Source organism: Chiloscyllium plagiosum, unplaced genomic scaffold, assembly GCF_037043375.1.
Source record: "Chiloscyllium plagiosum isolate Xiang-an unplaced genomic scaffold, Cpla_swu_hap1 HiC_scaffold_22, whole genome shotgun sequence".
NCBI lineage: Eukaryota > Metazoa > Chordata > Chondrichthyes > Orectolobiformes > Hemiscylliidae > Chiloscyllium > Chiloscyllium plagiosum.
Window position 1 is genome coordinate 26,198,806 of NW_028270160.1, and position 16,913 is coordinate 26,215,718.

Sequence of the window (16,913 nt, forward strand, 5' to 3'; positions counted from 1 at the left end):
AGGCTGTAGAAATGATTTTACTGAGATTATGATGGGCATGAACGGCTCTTTATTACTTTTATGATTGTGAATTTCTTTTCATCTCTCCCCGAGTGGTAAGCAACAATTTTGAAAATTCACAAAACATCCACAGAAATCCAATGATGTAAGCTGACCAAGTGCAGCTTGAATCATGAATCAGTGAAGCTATAGTTTCAGTTTCTGACTGAGTGACTGAAGGTAATTAAAAAATAAATTAGAGCACAATCCAATCTAAAATCAATCAGATATCTTGAAGAAATAGGATCCTTTCTTCCAGTTCCAATTCCTTTTAGCTCACTAGTTAAGGCTCAATGAGGAACAGTTGACAAGTGAAGAAGGGATAAGGGGAAAAAAAATTTGAAAAAGAAAGCCTTCCTCTCAAAAAGAAACTAGCATGTCTCAATTTACATTCATAAATTGGATTTACTGAGCCCAGGCTCAAAGCTGGAGGATAATTATAACAAAATCATACATGTGTTTATAAAGACTGTTTTTGATTTTACTGCCAATAACTATGGAAAGCTACATAGCTGTCCATCATCGCACTTAACGCAGAATTTTTTTGTAATTCCTGTGTACCCTATTTTAATGGTAAGATTAATAAAAACTGTAGACAATATGAACATATGAATAACAGCATAAAATGTATCACAAATCCTTATGATTTTTGGCTCTACGTTAATGGAACAAATGTTTTAAGGAAAGTAATAACAAGGCATCAAAGCAAAAGTACCCAAAAGTGTTGTGTTCAACAATTTAGAATAAAGATGTTGTTTATCTTCACAGGACTATCAGGGAGGAATAATATGACAATAATCTGGTCCAGGAAATAACATAAAAGAGAAAAAAGCATGACAAAACATGAAAAATACCTTAAGGAGAACCTTTCTCTGTGAATTATTGAATGTTTAGCAGGATGTTGAGATAAAATACATATTCTGTAAGTTTTAATGTGAGAGCCCCTCAGCTTTCTAAACCCTGTTGAATACAGACCAGGAGTGCTGAACCACTCCTCATACAACAAGACCTTCATAGACTTTCTGGTTTCATCCGGAGACTCTACTGATGATGTTACCTAGTATGGTGACGAAACATCTAAAACCAAATCTTCCAGCTCAGCAAGCAAGCATACATCTATAAAATACATAAATCAACCCCAAGACAAAAGCAGGATAAAGATGCAAAAAAATGCATAAAAAGCAGTAAAAAGCATGAAAAGATACAATGCAATAATGAAGTACAAGACTCATACAAAAACAGAAACTGAAAAATCTCACCAGGTCAGATAGCATCTGTAGATGGAGAATCAAGATTAATGTTTACTGTAATCTTATGTTGTTGTCAACTGAGCAGTAAATTTTAGTTAATATTAATGCAATTAAATAGAATGGGTGGGACCTTACAGGGCCCTGAACAATGTGGGCTATTGTAGGAAATGTGACATTTAGTCGGGGCAACCTCTGATACCAGTCCAGGGCCAATCAATTACTCAGAGCAGTCAGGATCCTGCCCTCCAAAAGAGTGAGGAGTGGAATGTCAGGCAGCCAATCACATGTTTTGATGCTTCAGGTCCTCCTGTGTGCTGTTTTACTCCTAGGATGAGACAGCGATAGATATTGAAGGAGATGAAAGTAACTGGTACAGCTATTACTGTTGGTGCCAGTTCCAGGTACACTGATTGGTGGAACAGGGCTCGAATTAATGAGAGGGGCTCCATAGGACTCCATAGGCAGTTATAGAGTCATGGAGATGTACAGCACAGAAACAGACCCTTCAACCCAACTTGTGTATGCCGACCAGATATCCTAAATTAATCTAATCACATTTGTCAGCATTTGGTCCATATCCCTCTAAATCCTTTTAAATGTTGTAATTGTACCCACCGCACCATTTCCTCTGGCAGTTCATTCCATATCTGCACCACCCTTTGTGTGAAAAAGTTGCCCCTTAGGTCGCTTTTATATTTTTCCCCTCTCACTGTAAATGTATGCCTTCTAGTTTTGGACTCCTATAGCCTGTGGAAATGACTTTGACTATTTACCCTATCTATGTCCCTAATGAGATTATAAACTTCCAACAGGTCACCTCTCAGCCTCTGACACTCCAAAGAAACAGCCCCAGCCTATTCAGCATTTCCTTATAGCTCAAAAACGTACAATTCTGGCAATATCTTTTCTGAACTCTTTCAAGTTTCACAACATTTTTCCTATAACAGTATTCTAAATGTGGCCTACTGACCAATAAAGCCACTCATCGGCCAATCGTCCCATCTGATCAAGATCCCATTGTACTCTAAGGTAACCTTCTTCACTGTTCACTATACTGTACTTCCAATTTTGGTGTCACCTGTAAACTTACTAACTATATCTCCTATATTCACATTGAAATCATTTAGGTAAATGACAAAAAGCATTGGATCCAGCACTGATCCCTGCAGGAGAAAGTGAGGTCTGCAGATGCTGGAGATCAGAGCTGAAAATGTGTTGCTGGAAAAGCGCAGCAGGTCAGGCAGCATCCAGGGAACAGGAGAATCGACGTTTCGGGCATAAGCTCTTCTTCAGATTCCTGAAGAAGGGCTTATGCCCGAAACGTCAATTCTCCTGTTCCCTGGATGCTGCCTGACCTGCTGCGCTTTTCCAGCAACACATTTTCAGCACTGATCCCTGCAGCACAATATTGGTCACAGGCCTCCAGTCCAATTAGCAACCTTAATGAGGTGTGTTTGGTTAGATGTGGTGAGAAATCTTGCTAAATCTCACAGAGAGAAACCCTCCACGACCAAACTGACAAAACTGACATTTAATAAAAATAAAAGTAAAATTCAGCCCAATGGATCAGTTAAAACAATGGAACAAAGTTGTGGCTCAATGGCAAATGAACCAGCATTGTCAATTGGTGTTTCAAAACATCTGGTTTACTATGTCCTAAAGAAAGGTGAGGGTCTTGAGTGCAGTTTTAGTGTTCTTACCACTGAGTCAGGAGGCCTAGGTTCAACTCCTATCTGCCTTCGAAGTGTGTAATATCATCTCTGAACAGGTTGATTAAAAATACCGATAATAAATTCACTATTCACACATTGTTCTCTTATTTGAGTTCTGGTGTCAATAGACTCCTTATTCCATATTCCATTATCAAAATTGACTGATGAAGGGTTACACCCAACATGCAAATCACAATATAACAGGAAATCACAAATTTAATCTAACCTCAGTATTCAATCTCAATGCTAAAATGGTTATAGCTGTGCTACATGTTACATATGGGTTTATAAAGGTATGAAATGTTTAATACTTAACTGAGTGCAAGAGGGACCACCCCGTGGGATGATGTCATTAGGACTTGGTGGAAGAAAGAGCCCTTAGGAGGGAGACCTTTGATCAGGTCCACCCAACGGTCTCTGTAATTGTGTTGACACTCATGTAATAATCTGTAAATAGTTGGCAGAGATGCAACAAATAACGTCTTTGTTTACTCTATAAGATTGTATTTGTTAGATTAGAAAGTAGCTATTCGTGCACACACTAGACCATGTAAGGCATTTAGAAGTTATGGATGACAACACATACACCATCACACAGAGTAATTAGATACCCAATATGTTCAGATGGCAGACTATGGCATTAAGTGCGACATCTTGCTGAGTAGGATGATTTTTAACCCTATAGAGATGGAGCAGTCTAATTCTTCTGTCATTTTTCTTCAAGAAAATGACATTTGCTCTAGGATGTAATCTGCCAAAAATGGTAGATTGTGTACCAAACCTAAAAGGTAGATTCATGGAACACCCCAGAAATATTTCGTATCAGTTCAAGTCTATGTAAAGAACATAAATAAGGTCAATCAATAGAGCTATAGAGAAACAAATATTTGCTTTGGCTATAAACTCACCCAGAGATTGTAGATTGAAATGACTCCACAGAGACTGGTATCCCGTCACCACACCACCCTTCATTCACGTGTGGAGAGTCTTTGACACTGATCCAGCTCTCTCAGAGCCAGTTCTCAGAATGAACAGGTTGTCAGACACTCCTGTTCTGATTTGTTAGCCAGGGCTCCCTGATTTGACCAGATTAACATCCCCAATCAGGGAACTTATATTTCATGAGATACACCTGGGTGAACTCATTACAATCACTACATCCCTACCCTTCTCAGTCCAAGGACGGAGGCCAGTTCCTCATGGTGCATTTTAGCACTGGGTCAGGTTTCTCCAAATCTGCCTCTGATATGGGTGGCATCTAATGCACATTAGCTCACCTCTTAGACTTGGAAGAAATTCATTCTCTTCTTCAGGCGACAAAAGTGTCAAGGTAGTGACATCCACAGTGTCCATCTCAGATTCTGAGGTATCTTCAATGTTTGATGGGAAGGGAGAACCCGCAGGTTTCAGAACATTCAGAAAAGCTTTGGAGGAGCCGGGAATGTTTTGCTCCCAACCTGTTTGCAAATTTCCAGCTTTCATATGGCCTATGTGCTTGTTCAGGACAGTCACACTTACCCGAACTTTAGATGTAAGTGGACCTGACCTTGCCTCAACCATACTTTTGACCCAGGCAGGACCATTCACATGGTTTCTGCACCAAACATTTCCCCCTGAAACAAATTGTCTCTCTTGGACAGGCATTACAGGTGCCATTTCACTCTCCCCTCCAAGTCCAGGAAGATCTGATTTAAACTGGTGCAGAGTCTTCTCCCCATTAGCAACTCTGCTGGAGCATGTGGGATGGTCCTATAATCAAATAGAAACTGAGACAGTTTGGTGTCTGGTAAACCTGCAGGCTGTTTTTTTAAGCCTGCCTTTGAAGCTTGGACTGCTATTTCTGCCAAACCATTGGATGATGGATGGTATTGAGCTGTCCTTATACGGGAAATACCATTTGACTTTAGGAAATACTCAAATTTCCTGCTGGTAAACAAAAGTGAGTTATGTGTGACCAGAGCTTTCAGAAATCGTACATTGTGTTTTTTTCTATTGTCATTACTGTGTTTGATGAAGTTACAGCCATTTTGAGTGTGCATCCACAGTGACGAAGAACACTTAACCCATGAAAAGACCTGCATAATCGATGTGTAACCAAGTCTATGGGTTTACTCAGCCATTCCCACGAATGGTGGTAACTTTTGTTTTTGTTGGCATTTTGAGCACTGCCCCACTAATCCTGGCATCCAATCCTGGCCAGCAGACATAACCTCTCAACAACATCTCCATTTTGGAAACCCCTTGATGACCCTGGTGGAGTTCAGCCAATATCTAGTGGGTAACCTTTGCTCCAGACAATCACTCTTGCTCCCTGTAATAAAATGCAGTCCTCTCTCCAGGTCCAGTCCTTTGGACTTGCCCAGCTGTTTCAGTTTTGCCAGGACAGCTATGGGCGGCACTGCCTTGTCCTCTTTAAGTAGAGCTAGCAAAGGTTTGTGGTCCGTTTTATTACAAATTCACATCTGTAAACATATTGATAGAACTTCCTGACTCCAATTATGTCTGCCAAACCTTCCTCCTCTATCTGGGCATATTTGCACTCTGTGGTAGCTGATGTCCTAATGCACAGTCTTCTCCATGTGGCCACCCATGAGGTAATGTTACCCTGATGTCGTACAGGGTGGCAACACCTGTCAATACCCGATCTTGCAGGGGATCATAGCGTGCCAACACCTTAGAGGATGATGAGTTTCTTCACTTCTCTGAAAACTATGGCTTGGCTATGCTCCTATTTCCAAGGCTGACCCATTTTTAAGAGATGATGTATGGGTGGAGGCTAGGCTATGTATGAACCTTCCGTTCTGGAGAAGACCTGAGTTCTGGTACAGACATGGGAGCCAGGGCACCTTTGATCACCCTCGCTTTATCTTCCAATCAGTGTAACCCAGCCTTGTCGATTCTGTAGCCTATGTAGGTCAGTTGGGGTGCCTGGTATAAATATTTTTCACTTCTGAGGTACATGCCCACGTGGGAGAAACATTTAAGGACTATATCCAAGTTCTCTAAGTGCTTCTTATTGATCTTCCCTGTCATTAACACATCATCTAGATAAATGGCATACTAGGATAAATCTTATAAAATGTTCTCCATCACACGCTAAAATATTACACAAGCTGATGATATCCCAAATGGCAGTCTTGTGTATTGGTACAAAACCTTATGGGTATCAATTGTAGCACACTTCTGGGAATCTTGATGTAACCACAATTGCAGGTACGCAAGTCTCCTCTCCAAAATCGTGAAGGACAGCACCCACCCGCCAGCTTTGCATATAAATCCTCTATGCGAGGAATTGGGTATTTGGCCAGCTGTGAAAAGTGGTTTATTGTTTGGTTAAAATACCCACAAATGCAAACTAACCTATTGGACTTCACAATTGGTATAACTAATATTGACCATTTTGCAAACTGGACCGTTTTGATAATTCCTTCACTTTCCAGCCTTCTGATTGCTGCCTCAAGTTTTGTCCGTAATGCAAATGGCACAGGGCAGACCCTTGCAGAATTATGGACTTGCTTCCTGGTCAACATACAAAATGGCCTTGGCTCCCTTGATAATCCATAGATCTCCCTGAAAAAGTCTTGGGTACTTAATTAGAAGTTCACTCAGGCAGCTATGTTTTTAATAAAAAAATGTTGAGCCAATCCAGGAAAATCTTTCTTAACCAATTGCACCCTATCAAGCTTGGGCCTGATACCATAATCAATGATAATTAAACCAGCTGCTTTTCATAAGGAACCAAAGTTGTACCCTTAATCTGTAAAGGTTCCCGGTATTGGTTCTCAGTCTAGCCGAGATCTTGTGCAAACATAAGGGTTGAAGTCTAGTGTGAATTTTGTTAAAGACTGGTTCTATTGAAACAGCCACACCAGAATCAATCTCCATTAGAACTGGGTGACCATTTAACCATTTTGATTAGTTCTGATTTAAATGTTACTGAGCAATGTAACTGTTCCAAATCACATGTAGGTGGACTTTCCAGGGTGTTCACTCTCCTGGATACCAGTCTATGAGCCTGCTATCGGCAGCAACTACAGTGGCTTACCAGCCTGGAACCTGAAAAAAATTTTAACCATTTGCCTGAGGCTTGGCTTTGTTGTGGGGTTTTGCTTTGGGCTGGCCTAGAGTCCCTCTATTCAGGATATGTCCTGAGTGAGGCTATGCAATTACCTTCACTCAAGTGGTGTTCCCCAAGCTCAGTCAGTCTGGCGAGGGTGTCCACTTCCATCCTGTGGCTCATATGCTCCATTTGCCACAATTTCCCACAATAAAGCCAATTGTAGTGCCCGTTTGAAATCCAGGTGGGCTTCAGCTACGTCATGGTTAAATCATTAACTCCACACACCAGATGGTCTCATAGAATCTCATTAAGTGTGAAACCAAAATCACACCCATCTGTCAATCATCTTAACCTCGTCGAAAATCCTGATGTGGATTCCCCTGGTTGTTGAATTGCTGAGTAAAACTGATAGCATCTCAGAATTAGAAGAGGCTAGGGGTTATAACATTGTTTCACTAAATCTGTCAACACTAGAAAATTTGAGTGTCTGGTGCCTCAGGGAAAGTCAAACTCCTAATAACTGAAAACGCTGTAGGTCCATAAGCTGTCAAGAGAATTACTCATGACTTTCCATCTGCCACAATATCATCTGCCTCCCCCCCCCGACCAAAAAAGCTTCCCAATTAACAGCTTAATGCCTGAAATGCTACCCTGATTCAAAGCTGACTGTTGCAAGTAAATTTCTTCAGGAGCATGTTTTTCTCTCGTCACCATGGATGCTGGTAGCCCATCACCAAGTCACCCTTCGTTTACACCAGGAAAATCCTTGACACTGATCCAGCTCGCTCAGAGCCAGCTCTCAGAGTGAGGAGGATGTCTGATTCTTCTGTTCATATCTGTTAGCCAGGGCTCCCTGATTGGACCAGGTTAACAGCCTCAATCAGGGAACCCATCATCTACGATGTCCACTTGGCTGTCCTTGTCACAGTCACTGAATTGATTATACAAATATCTCTACTAGTGGTCTGACAATTTCATCCTATCTTCCCACAATATCCTGGGACACATTTGATCAGGTCCCAGGGATTTATCTAGTTTTATGGTGACCCTATCATGATTTATAAAATTATGAGAGGTATTGACAATGATTAACACTTTAAAAGGGAAGAGCAGATTTTGTCCCCCAAAATTCTGAATTTATGTCTTTTCCTCACCATTTGAACATTCAGCACTGATATTATATGGCTGATCCAGACTGTACCTTTTATATAAAAGGTGAGTGGGCAAGAAGGATATAGAGCTGACTTTGAGGTCGCATGGAGGGGGAGCAGGGGCCATGAGTAAGACCTTTTGAATCTATAATGCAAAAGGCTTTTAGAAGTCAGACTATGTTTCAGGATTCCACAGAGGGTCACAAGTCATAGAGAAGCTGGACTGACTCCACAAAAAATTGATTTGAGATGCCTCCTGAAAATCAAACCAGGCAGCGGGATGTGGGCTTGTCACTCCCATCTTCATCCTGTGATCTCAAAAATAGCTGGGGCCAGGAATGGAAGTAGAATAAGGTTTGCAGCCATTTTTAAATGGTTCCAAAATTGGCTTAGTTCTGATACAGTCTGGGCCATGAGCCGGACCTGTTTGAACTTTCAACTTAGATAAAAAAAAGAGTCTAGATCAGAGTGGTGCTGGAAAAGCACAGCACATCAGGCAGCATCCGAGGGACAGGAAAATCGACATTTCGGGCAAAAACAATTCATGAATTGATGAAGGGCTTTTGCCCGAAACATTGATTTTCCCGTTCCTCGGATGCTGCCTGACCTGCTGTGCTTTTCCAGCACCACTCTAATCTAGACTCTGGTTTCCAGCATCTGCAATACCCACTTTTGCCTTAGATTAAAAAAATCCCATTCATCTTGCTTGCTTGCTAACTTCCCTCATACAACTAATAAATTTTATATGTATACTCAAATCAACTTGAATATCTTATTTTCACCTTGAGTTGTACAAAGCTAGAATTGACAGCTAGTGAAACATAATTGAAAAAAAGGCTCCAGCCACATTAGCTGATTCATTCCAAAAGGCTCTTGCATTGTATTTTTATTTTATTCAATCTTTGTCTGCAATGGAGCATGGAAATTATCTCCATCTCTAGTCTCATTTGATCAAAATCAGTCCACTATTTCTTGAACTGATACCTTGACTCATTTGAAAATGTCAATCATATTTTACACTCAGTTTATGGCATTTACCCTGATGAATTTTAGGTTCCACCCCAAATATAGCATTGGGTATGGGAGACATCAATTTAGAGAGTTCATTTATTTTAGAGTTTGGATCTTGGACCAGAGTCAAGAGTTTTTTTTAAATTTGTGTGCATAAGATAATTAAGTAACTAAATGTTCATGTTTCTGGAGTAATGATAGTTTAAAACTGATATAAGAGAGAAAGTCTCTGGCATGATAGTGGCAACTTGTTGCATTGGGAGAGTTTTACAAGCAGACAGAATAATCATTGAGGAGTATTAGCTGATTTTCTGATTAAAAGCACCAGGAATTGGTTATTTTTTGCTCAGGGAAATAAACCATAGTTGAAAAGCTTTCATTTGTCAGTTCACAGCAGTCCTGGTTGAAGTTCGGTACTAAAACACAGTTCCTCCTGAAGAAAGGAGAAAATTTAGTGGGGTTAGGAAATAGCTTGCCTCAATGACTTTAGTTTGAAAATTTCAGACCAGAGGTGTTTGGTCAGAGCCCTGACATGGTTACTCAAAGCTGAGAAAGTCTAAGCTCAATTGTGTGATTAATTAAGGGAAAGGCTACTAAACTGGCAAAACCAGGAATTTGAAGAAACTGTGAAATCAAACCTATAGATTAAGAATGAAGTGAATTCTCATTGGTGTTTGAGTACCATAAAGTGATAGAGTTCAGATAGACGGAATTGTATTTTTACCATGTGCTTCAAAATAGCTCAAACTGTTGTTAAACACTAGTAGATTGTTTTATGCTATGTTATCTTCTTTCCTTTTGTGTAGTGAACTTCTGTTTTATTGTTAAAATCAGACCTGCAGTATCACATACTTGTGTTTCTATGAAAGACCATTTTGTTAAATTTTTTAAAATGCGATCTATCCAGTCAGATTTATGTCTGGGATTTGACTTGTCTAATAATATCATCGGCTGAGATTATGACAACTCATTTCTTGCATTTTTGATCTCTGTGGTAAATTTTCCAATAAATTTAACCTAAAAAATGTTAAGATGTCTTCATGTCCAGTCTTTAAGATTCCAGAAATTGAGAAAGAAAGAATGAGGATTAATTTTCATGATACCTACTGGAACCAGGGCACTATGCTGTCTTCTTAGATCAATCCAAACATGAGTAAATCCTTTGTATTGCTAATCTAAAATACCCATCTAAAAAAACTTTGAAGTTTTCTTGAACCACTCTTTCATTCATCTTTACATTTATTATTTATATGCTAAACAAATGTATTAGGATCATGACTGCAGGGTACAACAGTGGTGAGTTAGAATGAAGGAATTGTTAATAGCACAGATACGAATGTTTCGTTAATAGAAAACAGTCAAAGCAAATAATTTCGCACAAACCAAGTAACAGGAAGAAATAGGCAGACCAAATAAAACACTGAAACTCGGCTGACAAAAGAGAGATCTTGTCATGAAACATTATGGGTATATTTTTGTGCTTTCTTTCCCAGATTTGACAAAATCATTCCTGCTCTGTTTTCGGATTAGCCAAGTCAACAACTTAATCTATGGTTCTTAAATTGCTTTGATGTCTCGTCTCAGACATAAAGTAAATTTATAATTGTACTGTTGAACCCCAGTTATAAGATGGGGAGAAAAATCAATTGGAACTTCCAAGTCGAGGGATGGCATGTTGAGCCAGTGGCCCAATGAAAGATAATGGATGTGTTAGAATTTTAAAAGCAGATGGCATGTTGAAAGTTCATTCAGAGCATAACTGGGCACCCATCTGCATTTACATCTATCCTGACCTATTGAGAATTAAAATACATTAGTACACAGTTGTGTCTGAAGCAAAAACTGGATCAGTTGTTAATGTGCTCTGTAGTTTTGATACATACCGAATAAAAAAAGTTGGAAGCTTTGGAACCACTGAAATATTCAGATAATCATACAAAAACTTGAAGGACTTATTAATGTTTTCTGAAGTGTAGGAGTATGTTAAAGTATTTGAATATGTTTTGAGGTATCTGTTTTCAATAAATATGTGCAATGTTTTAACGAAACAGAAGATTTATGGAACACTTTTTATATTGGATCTGAAGTATTGGTTATATCATGTGAATTGAGGGAATAGTTTAATGGCCCTTTGATGAAAGCCTGCAGTGTTTTGTAATCAGATGGTCACAGGAATAATATTTTCAGGCTGGTACCAGCAATTGCACAACTTGCTTTTCTTTATATTAGTATTGAAATGTTATTTTAGCCCTCAAAAGATGGATGTGTTAGGCATCTACTGAAGTTTGAAAATTAAATGAATGCACTATTGTTTAAATATTAAGAATGGAATATAATTCATTGTCCAATTTTCACTAGGCAAAAAGAAATTCGGATTTAAGATAGAAACCTGGCTTTTAATTAATTTTCTAATAATCTGTTCTTCTACCCATTTGGTTTTGTTCAAACTAAACTCAATGGGCTGAATTTTTCATTTTCAGTTAAAGTGTTTTTTTCACGTGAGATTCATGCTGTCCAGTTCACCATAGCTTGCAGTGAATTTTCTCACATAGTTTTCTAACCTTCACCTCATAAATTATGCAGTTGGGTCCTTCAATGCTCTTCTTGAGTAATTGCACAGCCATGAAAGGGAACTGTCCAACACAGCTGTGTCCTGGTGGAGTTCATGTGACTGATGCCATGTAAAAAGCTCAGTTATACACCAGCTCAGTTGCTGCAAACTAGAAATTAACCCGCGCGCTGGGGTGCCCAACCATCATCACTGAAGATGAGGCCTAGAAAGGAAAGCTTGCACCCTGCTCCATGGACAGGGTCCAGGAGGTGCTGGTGGGAGAGGTACTGGAAAGCAGAGCCATCCTTTATCGCACTGATTAACACAGAGGCCATGCTACCACATACAGCCAACCTGGCCAAGGAATTCCATAGATTCACAACCCGCTAGGTGAAGAAGTTCCTTCTCAATTCAGCCCTAAATCAGCTCCCCCTAATTTTGAGGATATGCCCTCTTGTCCTAGTTTCACCTGCCAGTGAAAACATCCTCTCTGCCTCTACCTTATCTACTCCCTTCATAATTGTATGTATTTCTATAAGATCCCCCCTTAATCCTCTAAATTCCAATTAATATAATCTCAGTCTACTCAGTCTCTCCTCATAATCCAAATACCTCAACTCTGGAATCAACCTAATGAATTCCTCTGCACTCCCTCTCGTGCCAGTACATCCTGTTTCAAGTAAGGAGGCCAAAACTACACGTAAATACAGCACATCTACTGGGTTCCCATTGTCCACCTTGCTTGTAATGTCTTCATAGAATTCCAAAAGATTAGTTAAGCACAATCTGCCCTTCATGAACCCAACAGGACAATTTACATTTAGATGCTTTGTTATTTCTTTCTTGATAATAGATTCAAGCATTTTCCCTACAAAAGAAGTTAAGCTAACCAGTCTATAATTCCCCAGCTTTTGTCTACCCCATTTTTTAAACAGTGGCATGACATTTGCTGTTTTCCAATCTGCTGGAACTGCCCCAGAGTCCAGAGAATTTTGGAAAATTGCCACAAGTACATTTGGTATTTCTCCCACCATCTCTTTTAGCACCTAGGATGCATTCCATAAGGGTAGGATGCCTGCCTACCGTTATCTCCATTAGTTTGCCCAACATTACCTCTTTTGTGATAATGATTATTCCCAAGTCCTTACCTACCTTCGTCTCTTTGTCTCTTTGTCTGTTATTCGTGCCCTACTCTGTGAAGGCTGAGAAAAAATATCTATTCAATGCCTCCGCTATTTCCTCATAGGAGAAAGTGAGGGCTCGGATGCTGGAGATCAGAATCGATAAGTGTGGTGCTAGAAAATCACAGTAGGTCAGGCATCACCTAAGGAGCAGGAGAATGGACCAAAGGGTCTGTTTCGGTGCTGTACATCTCTATGACTGTATGCCTCTAATTGACGTTTCAGGCATAAGCCCTTCATCAGGAATGTTGGGGTTGGGAAGGGGGCTGAGAGATAAATAGGAGAGTGGGGATAAGGGTGAGGGTGAGGTAGCTGGGAAGGTGATAGATAGATGCAGCTAGAGGGTGACAGTGATGGGTCAGAGGGACGCATGAAGTGGATAGGTGGGAAGGAAGATGGACAAGTCGGACAGTTCAAGAGGGCAGTGCCGAGTTGGAGGGTTCGATCTGGGATGAGGTGGGGGCAGGAGAGATGAGGAAGTTGGCGAAGTCAACTCATTTTCTCATATCCCATTACTAAATCCCCCTTCTCATCCTCTAAAGGACCAGTGTTTACTTTAGCCACTCTTTCTTTTGTTTTATATATTTATGGAAATTTTTGCTAGCTGCCTTTATTTTTTGAGCTAGTTTATTCTCATAATTTCATTCTGCTGAGAACAAAGTCAGCAAGACACAAACAAACATGACTAGGACAGGATGGAGGATTGTTAGAAACATTGAAGCGAGAGGTCATAATCTGAAGTCTACTTTTTAGTTCATTAATAGGATGTTGGCAACAATGGCTAAGCAGCATTGTATAGCCCATCCCTAATTGCCCAGACTGCAGTTGAGTCAACCATATTATTATGGGTCTGGAATTAAATGTTGGTAAGACCAGGTAAAACAGCACATTCCTTCCCCCAAGGGCATTAATGAGTCAAATGGGTTTTTCCAAAAATCAACAATGCTCAACATTAGACTTTTAATTCCAGATACTGATCAAATTCAAATTCTACCATGTGTCATGTGAGATTTGAATTCAAGTTCTCAGAATATTACCTGGGTCAATAGTCCAGTGATAGATAATACCACTACACCATCACATTCCCCTTTCTCATGCATACACAGACTATTGCTGTAAAACATTTGGCATCCAATATGGCAGACAATTAGGTTGAGAGAAATGCAAAATTGATTTACCCTTTGGTGACATAAATCTATACCATTTCTTCAGATACATCTGACCACACCAATTCTCTTACATATAGTAAGTAACGAAGTAATGGAGCTTTCTGGAGAGTGACCATGTCCAGACACTCAGCTGTATGTTGATGGAAGTACCGAAAAAGAGAGTTAAAAAGAGATATATAAAAGTTATTGTAGTGATTATAACGAGGTCAGCCAGGTAGACCACATACGTATGAGTTCCCTGATTGTGATGTTAACCTGGTCAGGCTGTTAACCTGACAGATATAAACAGCAGTGTCAGAGGTTCTGCTCACTCCGAGAGCTGGCTCTGAGGGAGGTAGATCAGTGTCAAGGACTTTCCAAGTGTAAATAAAGGGTAACTTGGAGACAGAATACCTGCCTCTGTGAAGTTATTTCAGTTATAAACAATGATGGGAGCTAATTCAAGGCCTGCTGAACAGCCAGTATAGGGAGAAAAGCCAATTTATTTCCAAATTATATCCAACTGCACCCAGCAACCAGCCAACAAATGTATCCTTACAATTATAGCATCAATTAGAAATCCTCATTTACAAACAAAATAACAGATCCTATGTGTATTGCAATAAAACTTTTATGATCTGACACCATTGGGACCAGGAGTGTGCCAAATGATCAAATATAATCCACATAATCAATGTGAAAACACACACTAAGTAGAAATGTAATGCAGGGGGTATATGCAACACTATTACTCTATATTATCAGCATAAATCACTTGAACAAAATGCACCTTTGCCTTAAATAAAACATACCAGCACAGAGGTCTTCTCACTCATGCCCTCAACTGACCACATGGACATTACGGAGATTATGGTCTTTGAGGAGAGATTGACTTGAAATTGAATAAATTGTTGATATTTTGTGTGGTCATTCAATTGAACAACAAGTATATTTACATTGAGGTAAACAAATTAAATAATTATAATGATTAGACAGAATAATACAGTAAACTTCACTTTATTTGAGGCAAATAATTTTTGCCTGTTTATCAGGAGTGCCAGTCCATAAAGTATCTGTTAAAACAAAGTTGAGTGTACGAAGGAGAAACACTGGGGAGAAAAATATTACAGCGCATGAGCACAATTGTAACATCATAAATCACAATGCTGAGGGAGGAAGTCACAGTTGGAAGAGGGAATGAATGAGGCTCATGGGGCAGCTAGTTGTGGCTCAGACGGTAATGTTCTTGCCTCAGACAATTGCAAGTTCAAGTTCCATTCCACAACATAAAGCACAAAAACTTTTAAAAAAGCACACTCGGGTGCAATACGAAGGAATTGCTCCACTGGTACATAAGGATACAAGTAGGCCATTCAGCTCCTCATGTCTGCTCTTTGGCTGAACTCCATAATACCTGCAAAGGTGCTATCTTCTGAATTTTTGCCTGGCATCAACAGGCCCAGGCAGTGGGTCACAGTTCCTGACTGCCTGACTCTCTTCCACAGTTACATCCATGCTCAAGCAGATGTCCTTAGAGAGGAAGCATGTTTTTGAAGCTGTTGAGGATTGTTGGGTGTGCTGGAGTTCATCATTTCCCCTTCCCAGGATTATCTGAATTAGTCTCCCTTTAGATTTCTGGTTACCTTTACTGTGGCACTGGTGAGCAGTTTGTGCTCATTCCTAATTTGATTTATTCAACAGCAACAAAGAGCTAGGGGTTTGGATTCTGAATAAGAAACGGGTCCAGAATGTTAAAGTGGAAACTGATGTTTGTGTTCAATTATAGGTCTACAATAAAATTCTTGCAAATCTCTGAAAGTCTTTTTCTGCCTATTTCAACACATGGACATTGATATGTTAACAGTCCTATCTCTCACTTTGATTTGTTTCAACCATAGGTTCCAATTAGATATATCCATTATATTTTAACTCTCAGATCTCAATGGAAAATATTTCTGTTCCACAACACAAACATTCATTCAGGAGAGTTGCTGGGGCATGGCATATTTCAGAACAGCAATTGATTAGGCAGGAGCATTGCCCAATTTAGCAGAAGCAGAGGCAGAAATTTGAAACAGGAAAATCCCATCATGAGATGAGACCAGGGCAGTATGATTAATTTTGGATCATTCCAGCAGATAATGTAGCAGTGATGGCTCAATGACTTTCTTCTGTACGATAAATATTTTGGTTCTAATTTGACTCTTTCTTACCTACTTATAAGATCTGAATTTCCAGTTTCTTCTTACCTTCTGAATTGATATTAATTTTATGATTAAAATCTAACGGTCCACCTATTATGGTGCCTCCGCTGACTCAACATCTATCCATTGTTCTTTCTAATTTCAATTTGCTCTACATGACCAGCTTAATGCATTAAGATTGAAGTTGTACCTGTGTACATCCTAAAGTGAGCAGTTTTTCTGAACAGCATGTTACTGCCCAGCATGGCAATGCCTCAATTGCTGCAGAATCATGCAGCCATTCAACTCAGTCAATATTTTGTGCCAGTAAAATATCGTCTCCATTTGCTGGAAGCGTAAAGTGAGTGCCATTGGCTTTTAAATTCTCCTTAATAAATCCATAGTGATTAAGATTGGTTTAGAGGATTGGGGAAGAATTAACTAGATGCCATATGTAACCATGTATACATTTATTTACTATTTTGTTGCATAAGCAATAAAACAGACTTGGTCCATTTTGGGCATGTCAAAATTACTCTGTGTTATAGTCACTCTCCTGTGATATAATTTAATACGTACAACAGTATTACTTTCCCTTAATATGTGATATTTTTGCAGCCTTACTAC